The 9,088-nt window shown below is 44.4% G+C and overlaps 1 protein-coding gene across 6 annotated transcripts in view; it reads right to left on the reverse strand.

Moving 5' to 3' along the window:
• The window catches only part of sema6a (sema domain, transmembrane domain (TM), and cytoplasmic domain, (semaphorin) 6A), a 72,790-nt gene extending 64,023 nt beyond the window's left edge, over positions 1–8,767 (reverse strand). For all 6 annotated transcript variants that reach the window (XM_048243089.1, XM_048243095.1, XM_048243094.1 and 3 more), the window contains exon 1: positions 8,508–8,767. The gene's annotated coding sequence lies outside the window, so the exon portion shown is untranslated. The remainder of the gene's footprint in view (positions 1–8,507) is intronic.
• Between the last annotated feature and the right edge of the window lie 321 nt (positions 8,768–9,088).

Below are 9,088 nucleotides of genomic sequence, written 5' to 3' on the forward strand. Positions count from 1 at the left end.
GGTGTGCGCACACATGGGGTCTACAGGCTTCTCTCCTGACCTTTGGCATCATACACAAAGTCCGACGCCTGACCCTCACCCTGATAAGAAAACAGCACCCTTTTGAAGGATGTTTTGGTTCCTTATCCTGTCCACAGGATCTGTTTACATCAAGTATTAATAACACAATCGGGGAAGAGATTGAATTGAACAAACAAATATATGAGCACTGGAACAATCAAAAGAGAAGGAAGTGCCAAAGTAGCTCTGAATGCTATAGGCACCTAGACAGTGTTTGCCATGCACACAAAAGGATAAATGAACCGTACGCTCGGTGTTCAAACACACCAATACTTATGTCTACATGGTGATACTCAATGAGGCGCCACCAGTGTTAAACACCAGCCAAGTAGCGCTCGGTCTTATCTGGCACTGCGCTGGATTGAGATTGCTCTAGATAGTCTTTAGAGCTCCAGTCAGTGCAAACACAGCGTGGAGGACATGACAGAGGGATGTGTAAACCCAGATCCCGCCTAGGGGGAAGAGGGGTGAGGGGTGTCATGAGATCAAAGCCAGGTGGGGGTACTGAGGCGAGCCAGAGGGCTGGATCTGACTCATATGTAGGTCAGGTGTTGAACAGCCGAGTCCTATATCCTGATAATGTGCCTCTCACCTCCTGTCTCCAGTTTCCTTGTATATTTCCCAAGAAGGAGCAACATCAGAAAAGCAACCCACCCACTATTATCTAAAACAAGAGGCCAAGACAGCTGAATTGTTTTGCGGTTTTAAAGGCTGTTGAATAGAACAGTGTTGTCGCAGACTCCTCATCCTTAGAATCACTTCAAGGCGAAATGTGAAGGGCACTTTTCATAAAAAAGCTGCTGTTTGCCTGTAAGGAAACATGATATTTGCATTTGGTATTGCTGTCTGCAACTGCTCATTCATTCAAAAAATACAATAAAATTGATACGGAGTTCCTTTGACACCAAGCACTTGTTTGCAACCTTGAAATTTACTGTTTCAAATTCTTTATCTCGCCTCAGTCATAAAACAAGCGCACCATTTCTCTCCGCGGATAACATTAATAGCAACCTTCTAATATTGAGCAATATATTTCAGTGCACCAACCCTCATGAAACACCAACCATCGTTTTCCAGAGGCAACTTGCTCTCCATAACACACCACTGTAGAACACAAAGCACTATCTACAGGTATAGACCACACATTTACACCCTGCAGTCTGTTCCATCACAACCATGAACATCCCTCTCCCTCCGTTAGGGACGAAACTTGAGACCTGTGTCAGATCTGGATAAATGCCTGTGTCAGGTCGTCTCCTCCCAGAGCTGACAGACACGCCTGAAACATACAACACTGGGGGCATTGTGGTGGCGGCACTTGCTTTCGAAGGCAGACCATGCCACATGGCTGCAATTTGTTCATTAGATCTGCCGTAAATGTGCAACAAAGAGCCATTATTCCTTGAGCTCCGTGCGACAGGGCGAGGAAAAGTAAGTTTTGGGCCAACCACAAGCCATGCAGAAAAAACTGAGCTATTATGCAGTTTGACCAGATTATGTAAACATTGTTAAGCTTCTGTTTGAACCGTTTTTGCATTCCAGTTATGTAAACATTGTTAATTGTTTGCAAGTATTGTTTATAGAGACTCTGAACGAGAGAGAAATGGCAGCTAGAGGAGCTTTGAATGAAATGAGGAGATGTCAGTTTCACCAGGGCTGCCACATGGAACTTTATCCCTGCTCTCTACCGGCACACTATTCCATGAAAATGCATGCACGCACGCACACACACTTCCCACTGTTTGACAAACGTGGGAAAACTATGAGAAAAAGAAGATGATGTCATCCAGTGACTTCAGAGTTGACCTGGAGACCTGTGACACTTGTGCAAACACACCGGCTCTTCCCTCCCCCCTTCTCTCAGCCCTGGCTGCCCCAGTGCTGCACCTCGAGGAAAGGTCACAGATAAGCGGGAATTGTGGCGCGTAAATCATCAGGGGCTTGGATTACAGCCCAGTGGCACTGGCAATGACATGGTTCTTTTGTTCCTAATGCAGCCACATCAAAGGCCAGCAGGGAAGGGCCGTGATTGCAGAGTTGACTGCTTTACCCCTTCCTCTCTCTAAAAATACTCATGAGAGAAAGCAAAAGTGATGAGTCCAACAAACAATGGGGGCATTTCTGAGCGAAAAAACAGCGGGACATATTTAATAGGAACTTTATACTGCAGCAAGTGAGAGAGGCTGTTCCTAACCTGGTATTTCTTCACTTTAAATAAACATACACAGAGATATTATCCACGTGGTTCCCTAAAAGCCCTAAAAGTTGTCAAGCTAAATGCTGAAAGCTGAGCTATCAACTTAAGTGCAGAGTTATCAACCCAAATGCTAAGATGTCAGCCAAAATGTAAAGGTATTACAGTAAGTAGTGCTTCCACGTCTTCCAAATGGCAGAGTTTAGCTGCTTAGCTCAGGAACACATGAAAATGATGCCCACATACCACACCATATGCTGTGAACCAGTAAGCTTTTCTTCCGTTTTAAGCCTTTTCCAGGAGGTATTTGCACATCATAACAAATTCACATAATCTGTATTTGTGTTATCAGTCCACAGAACTCCCCAGTGACTGAGCAACTCTGTTTCTGGCCGTGTGTGGGTGGACTGATGCTTTCCTCTATGTTAAGCCACATGCTGAAAGAGATGGTTGTGAAAGGCAGGAGGAGGGGGGTGTAAGGTGTTGCTCATTCCTCCACTTTAATCCCACAGACACACAGCCATCCTGATACACTGGAGTCATCTCCTGTTTCTTCATAACTAATAGGAAAGCCTAGAGTAAATCTGACAAATATGAGAAGATAATTGCATACAAGACAAAATGGTGTTGAACTTTTAGTTGATGTGATGAAATTATTCTGTTGAATTAGTGTCCTTCTGCAAATATGAAGGCAGCCATTTTTTTTTAAAAATCAGGATTGAGCCACTCCAATATGCTTCCTTCAGAACCAATGCAGGCCCTCTCAATGTCTTCATTGAGCCTGTGTGTTTGTGCATTATGTGCATATATGTGTGTGTGTGTGTGTGTGTGTGTGTGTGTGTGTGTGTGTGTGTGTGTGTGTGTGTGTGTGTGTGTGTCTGTCTGTCTGTCTTGCCCTCCAGCCTTCTGGCCCTTTCCTCTAGGCGCCCCAACACCAGCGAAGGCCTTGCAACTATGGCAACGGAATAAGAAAGCAGGCTCCATGATTAATAGATGAGAAATGCCGTGCCAATCTCAGTGGGCCCGGGGATGGGACAGATGTACTCTCCTCTACGAGTCACAAACACACACACACACACACACACACACAATCACATTCCATACAACCACTGATATATATGCACATATATGACATACATACTCAAGTGGTGTAGACACGCACACAAATACACTCACTCCAATGCAGTTGAAGGTGCAAAAGAAAGCGTGGAACCACACATGCAACCATAACTACATATAAACACACACACACACACACACACACACACACACACACACACACACACACACACACACGCGCACGCACACGCACGCACACGCACACACACACACACGGACAGCTGAGGAACACTGGACAGCTAAAAAGCCAGAAGAAAATGAGTGCATGGTGCCTCCAGGTCTGCAAATGAAGCAGAAGACAGCTCAACAGACAGCCCCTTGTGAGACACAGTCTCATGGACACACCGCCTTCAGGGCTGTTCATTTCTATGTGGTATAAGGTGAAACAAATCAGTACTGGAAAACATTCAGCCTTCCCATGTATACAGGCACTCTGTACAAACAGAGCTAAAGAAATGATGGAAGTCTATTATGCTTATAAAATCAAATATATCGCTGGTTGTAAATATGGTACATAAGCAAGCACATTTTTCATCCTTTGAAAAAAACATAATTCCTTGATTTGTGGGCTCCGTATCTTGTAGATGAGGATATACTACTGACGGATGTCGGCCCACCTGCAAATGCCAGGCTCCCAGGTGAGTCGGAGACAATATCACACCCTCCTCTTCTCCCCTGGCCTCTGAGTGACAAGCAGCTCACTTCATTTGCACACGCGCCACCTCGCCAGGACCCTCATGTGCGCGCGCTGGCCACCCTCGCCAGGAGCATCATGTGCGCGCCGGCCGCCCTCGCCAGGACCCTCATGTGCGCGCGCTGGCCGCCCTCGCCAGGAGCCTCATGTGCGCGCGCCGGCCACCCTCAGACGTCAGCGCTGCAGACCCGCAGGGCCGCCTGGCCGCTGCAACATGTGCTTATGCTAATCTACAAATGTTCAGGAGCACTTGGAATTAGCAAGAATGTGCAGGATTCAGCCAGAAGATGGCATTACAGCAATTCCTCCTGTCACACAGTGTATATATAGGACAGTGACAAATGTAATCCACTAGTATGTTGAAATCTAGGAAGTGACAACTTCATTATTTCATTGCAGTTGTGGTGTGAAATTGCTTTACACTTGGGAGGTCGGGTAGATTTGAAATAGTTAAGTGTTTATGGAGACTAAAACAGGCTCTGCATAATGGAGATTTGCCTGTATATGCCTACATCCACATGCTGCATAGTCAGACACGACTTACAATGAGGAGAACCATCTTGACAATGACCTCAAAAGAAAAAAAAGCTTTTCTTCTGTGAAATGGGGGCGATTGTAAAGTCACTTGCACATTTGCCTTCATGGGAGTTTGCCTGCCTTATTACACAGCCCACCCTCAGAGAAGCCCTCAAACAATGAGTCACTTCAGAGGGCAATTTCATTGCAGCAATTGCACTAAAGTACCCCATTGATGAGCGGGCGACAACTCTGACACCTTTGCACCCCCACAGTATCCGGATGCTATCGATTTCAAGCGCCGCCTGGGCTGAGGGCTCCGCAGAGTGAATGAGACAGCCTCACAGCAGAAGGGAGTGGGGGGGATGGGTGGGCGCAACTGTCAACAGCGCAGAGGGAAAAATAACCACTGGCAACCATCTGGGAGCTGGAAGCTGAAAATGAGGATGAGGGAGAGAGAGGAGGTGGATTCAGGTGAGGAGACGACACTGAGCACTGCCAAACAGATGAACGGTTCCGAATGAGCGGAAATAATGAAGATAATGCGCCAGCCCAGCGCTGATGCTAATAACGGTTGTGCCACACGGTTGAGCAAACCAACAGACACAGACTTATCATGAGGTGCACACCTCCGCAAACATTTTAATGCAGTTGCAAACATCAGAGAAAACAAATTCACTAGACACATTTATATTATCCAATCTTTGTCATCTCCCATGTATCAAATATGTACTTATGCACACTGTTTACAGTATTGAACATTTGTGAACTCTATTGTATTGTGAGATATTGACAGTGCATTTGAGCTTGTGCTTAACACCATCCCCACACCCTTTATAGCAATTGACTGCAATTCATTTAACACAGGCATTCATCAATTATTCAGACTGAGCTAAATGTGTCTGTCTGTGCTGGCGCAATGTAAATATGGCCGCGGGCACTGTGACAAATCCATATCAGTCACACGCAATGCAAGCCTCGTCCCTATTGTTGGGCAAATGTGCAGATGAGGTGTTTTGGAGCACCGCTCCGAATCAGAAATACCACAACGTTTGCTGGTGTTTTGTGCTCTGTGTTCTTTTCAAAAGAGTGCACGAGTCCCCAAGGCTTTCACTCAGGGCTGGGGAGTCTCACTTATGCAAATGCCTGAGAGGATTTGGGGATGTTTTGACAGTATAAATGGGCAGGGGAAAATACAGAAAATACAAATATATAAATATATTTTGTCTACAGCCTTACAATCCTACACACTAATCCTGTGTATAAATGTAATGATGTTATCTTGCCATAATGAATTGTTAAGGGCATATCTGAATATATTTTGAGAGAATATGGATGCAAAGTTAATATAAATAATTTACATTTCTTTCTCAAACACTGATATTTTTTCACCAAGGGATGTAGTCATATGGCGCCTAAACAATAAGTAGTCTAAAATTAGTATTAATAATCTGTTTTAATAAATGAAAACCTTGCTGTCATAACATGAGATAACTCTAACTATAAGATGGCAATTATGGGTGGAAGAGATGGCTCTGGGAATACGGCACAATTCTGGCTTCCTAATTCACATAAGAATACAGAGGCGACATCCACAGCAAAGGGTCAAAGCAGCACCCTGTTTCTTGCAAGGCTCTGTGTCCCTGTCTACAGAATGGACATGTTCCATGAGAGTGGGGAGAATTGTTTTGTCATCCTTTTGAAATAACAAGCCCTGCCACTGAGCCCCAACGTGAAGCTCCAGGATACTGACATTTTCTGCACCTGTTTCCAAAGCTGGATTTCTCTTAGCTGCCATTTTGAATGGCATTGTGCTATATTAAGAATAAACTGTCTGCACCAGCATGTCCCAATTTACCACAAACAATGTGGGCAGTAAGCAACAACAATGCATTTAACAATGAGCCGCTTTCGGCAACTATTTATTCACACTTGGTGAGAAACAAAAGCACAGACAAGCTATGTTCATCGGGGTTCAGGGGCATTTCTTTCAAATAACTGGGTGATTCAGATGCGTAATGAATAATACTGGTAGTGACAATAGCAGTGAATGAATGAGTTGGGATATTAATATTTTGCAAGGGCAGCACCCGGCTGACATGAATCAAGTGGGAAATGGAGAGGAAAAATATGATCTTGGGCCTGATGCAATCCCTCCACTGTGTGAGAAGCAACATGATTTTGTGGATAAGCATTCATCTTTGAGCAATGCCTTTGACTCAGATACATACAGTCACACCCAGTCATACGAGCACTCAGGGGAACATCTACAAGTGAAGAAACGTAATCCATCAGAGAAAACAACATGCAACCCTCCCACCCACCAATCACCTGCCACACTAACACTAGCTGCTCTCTTCTTTTGACACTGGAAGAATCTGGAGAACAACAGTCTCATGAATACAAATCCCGTCTGCCACACAAAACCGGAATGCTGGAATTTGGGCATGTGCAGGGGTGATATGGCAGGGTGCCCGGCGACCCAGGGTCAGAGAATTGTGGGAAGTTCATTTAAATATGCACCATCTTGTTTCCGAATGATCACACATTCGGCTGCCTTCTCCAGTATGAATAGTTCAGTGAGGAGGAGACACTTGAGTTTTCTCAGCACGCCATGCAGCCTCTGTCCTTCTGCCATCCTATTTGGAGCAGAAGAGCTCTCACACACACTGACATTCAGTTGTCAACCACCCTGATGCCTCAACAAAAGTGAAGTTGATGGAGTTGAAGCGTCCTCACTGACAAAGGTCCCACCCCATCTGACCTCAGGACCTTGAGCAGGTGACTGGACATTGCTGCCTTCTACAAAACCACCACAGACACTCTATATCCCACAGCCCCTCAAGAGTATTGCTTGTACACCTTCTAATTTTGCAAAACTGAGGTTTCTCTATCAGTGGCACTGGGTCTATAAATTACACACTATCCTAGGGGAATGTATGGAACTAAAAAAGTGCGTAGCCTATGTATAAGTTGCCAGCTTTAGCCATTTTGCTTGGTGTGGAAGGAAGGGGTTAGAGAGGCCAGGGGTGGAGGTTAGCTGCCATTTGTCTCTGCAATTTTTGTCTACATGTGCATTTCCTACAACATGAGGGATGCCCAAGACGTAAAAAGTATGTGTGTAGCTACCTTTTTGATTCCTGCTTCGACTACAGTTACCGACAGTCTGTTTACTGTTACGAACAGTTAGGCTACACAGGGACCAACTTAGCATCCCCTTCAGAGTGGAGTTTCATATGCCTACAATTATTTGAACAAATAGTAATAGAAAATACATTATCAAATAATTCACATAATTTCCAACACTCAGGGGAAGATTTTCTTTAAATAGCCAACCAATTGACCGTCAGGAAGCGATAACACGTCCCCATGCTTACAAACAACAGTAACTCCAATGATAATTGTAGCTTAATACGCCCTGTAATTAGCACTGCGAACTGTTGTTACATTGGTCACACACCCCGTAGCTATCAATCAGTTAACCAACAGCACGCGCGAACATCGATGAAAGAACCAAATTAACCACAGGTAGGTTACAAGGAGAGTTTATCTCAACATCACACAGAAAGAAGCAGAGTAAAATCACACATAAAACAGCAAGAAAAGTTTTAAAACTGTTACCAAGACTTTGTACTCAACCAAACGGTGCACTTGTCTTTTAGTCATAATACTCCCGCGTACTCCAATACAGCCGTTATGAGGTCTCAGCCTTGCGCACGCAAAGTGCATGGATAAAAACAGGAGATCGAAGACAAACATTTAAAAAAATGTTATTGTAAATAAAAGCATGACATTAACTTGTCGATTCCCTGTTTGTCCGATCCACAAAAAACGTTTGACTGATTGAAAAATAAGGAGGATATAGGCTATAGCCTATACTTTCCTAAACATACGGTGCGTTCGTTCGCGTTATTGCCTACATACCGTGCTCTCGCGCACCTCCTCAGATCGGAATATCCATTGGAAATCCACTTGAAATGCCGTTGATGTTTTTTCCCCTTTTCCTTCTTAAAGTATCCTTTGAAAATAACTGAACAGAACCAAACAGACGTCCAAGAACTAACAATGGGTGGTTCGAATCATACGCGACAACGAGGCACAGTTTCTCCACTGTGTTGGCTGGTCATCCTATTTGGAGATGAAGGCTTCTTACGAGCACTCAGCCATCCCAGCTGTCACTTGGTCCACACAGGGAGGAGCCAAAGCGCAGATCGGAGCGGGGTGATGTGGAATGGGATCTTTTGTTTCGTGAGGTGTAGCTATAGCAATCTAGGCTACTGTAGCATTTAATATCTGTTGCTATTGTAGGCTACCCTACCTGTTTTTTTCACCGAAAGAGAAACCTTCTTCCCTATATGGTCATTGTAAATTATTGACATTTAATTGGATCCTTGGATAATGTTCATAATAGGTAGGCCTACTCAATAGCACATTTTATCCTTTGAATCATGGTCATTAATCATTGTCAGTTATTATGGTTATTTTTCACATTGGTATCTATAGAC

The sequence above is a fragment of the Alosa alosa genome, chromosome 5, assembly GCF_017589495.1.
Source record: "Alosa alosa isolate M-15738 ecotype Scorff River chromosome 5, AALO_Geno_1.1, whole genome shotgun sequence".
In the NCBI taxonomy this organism is placed as follows: Eukaryota; Metazoa; Chordata; class Actinopteri; order Clupeiformes; family Clupeidae; genus Alosa; species Alosa alosa.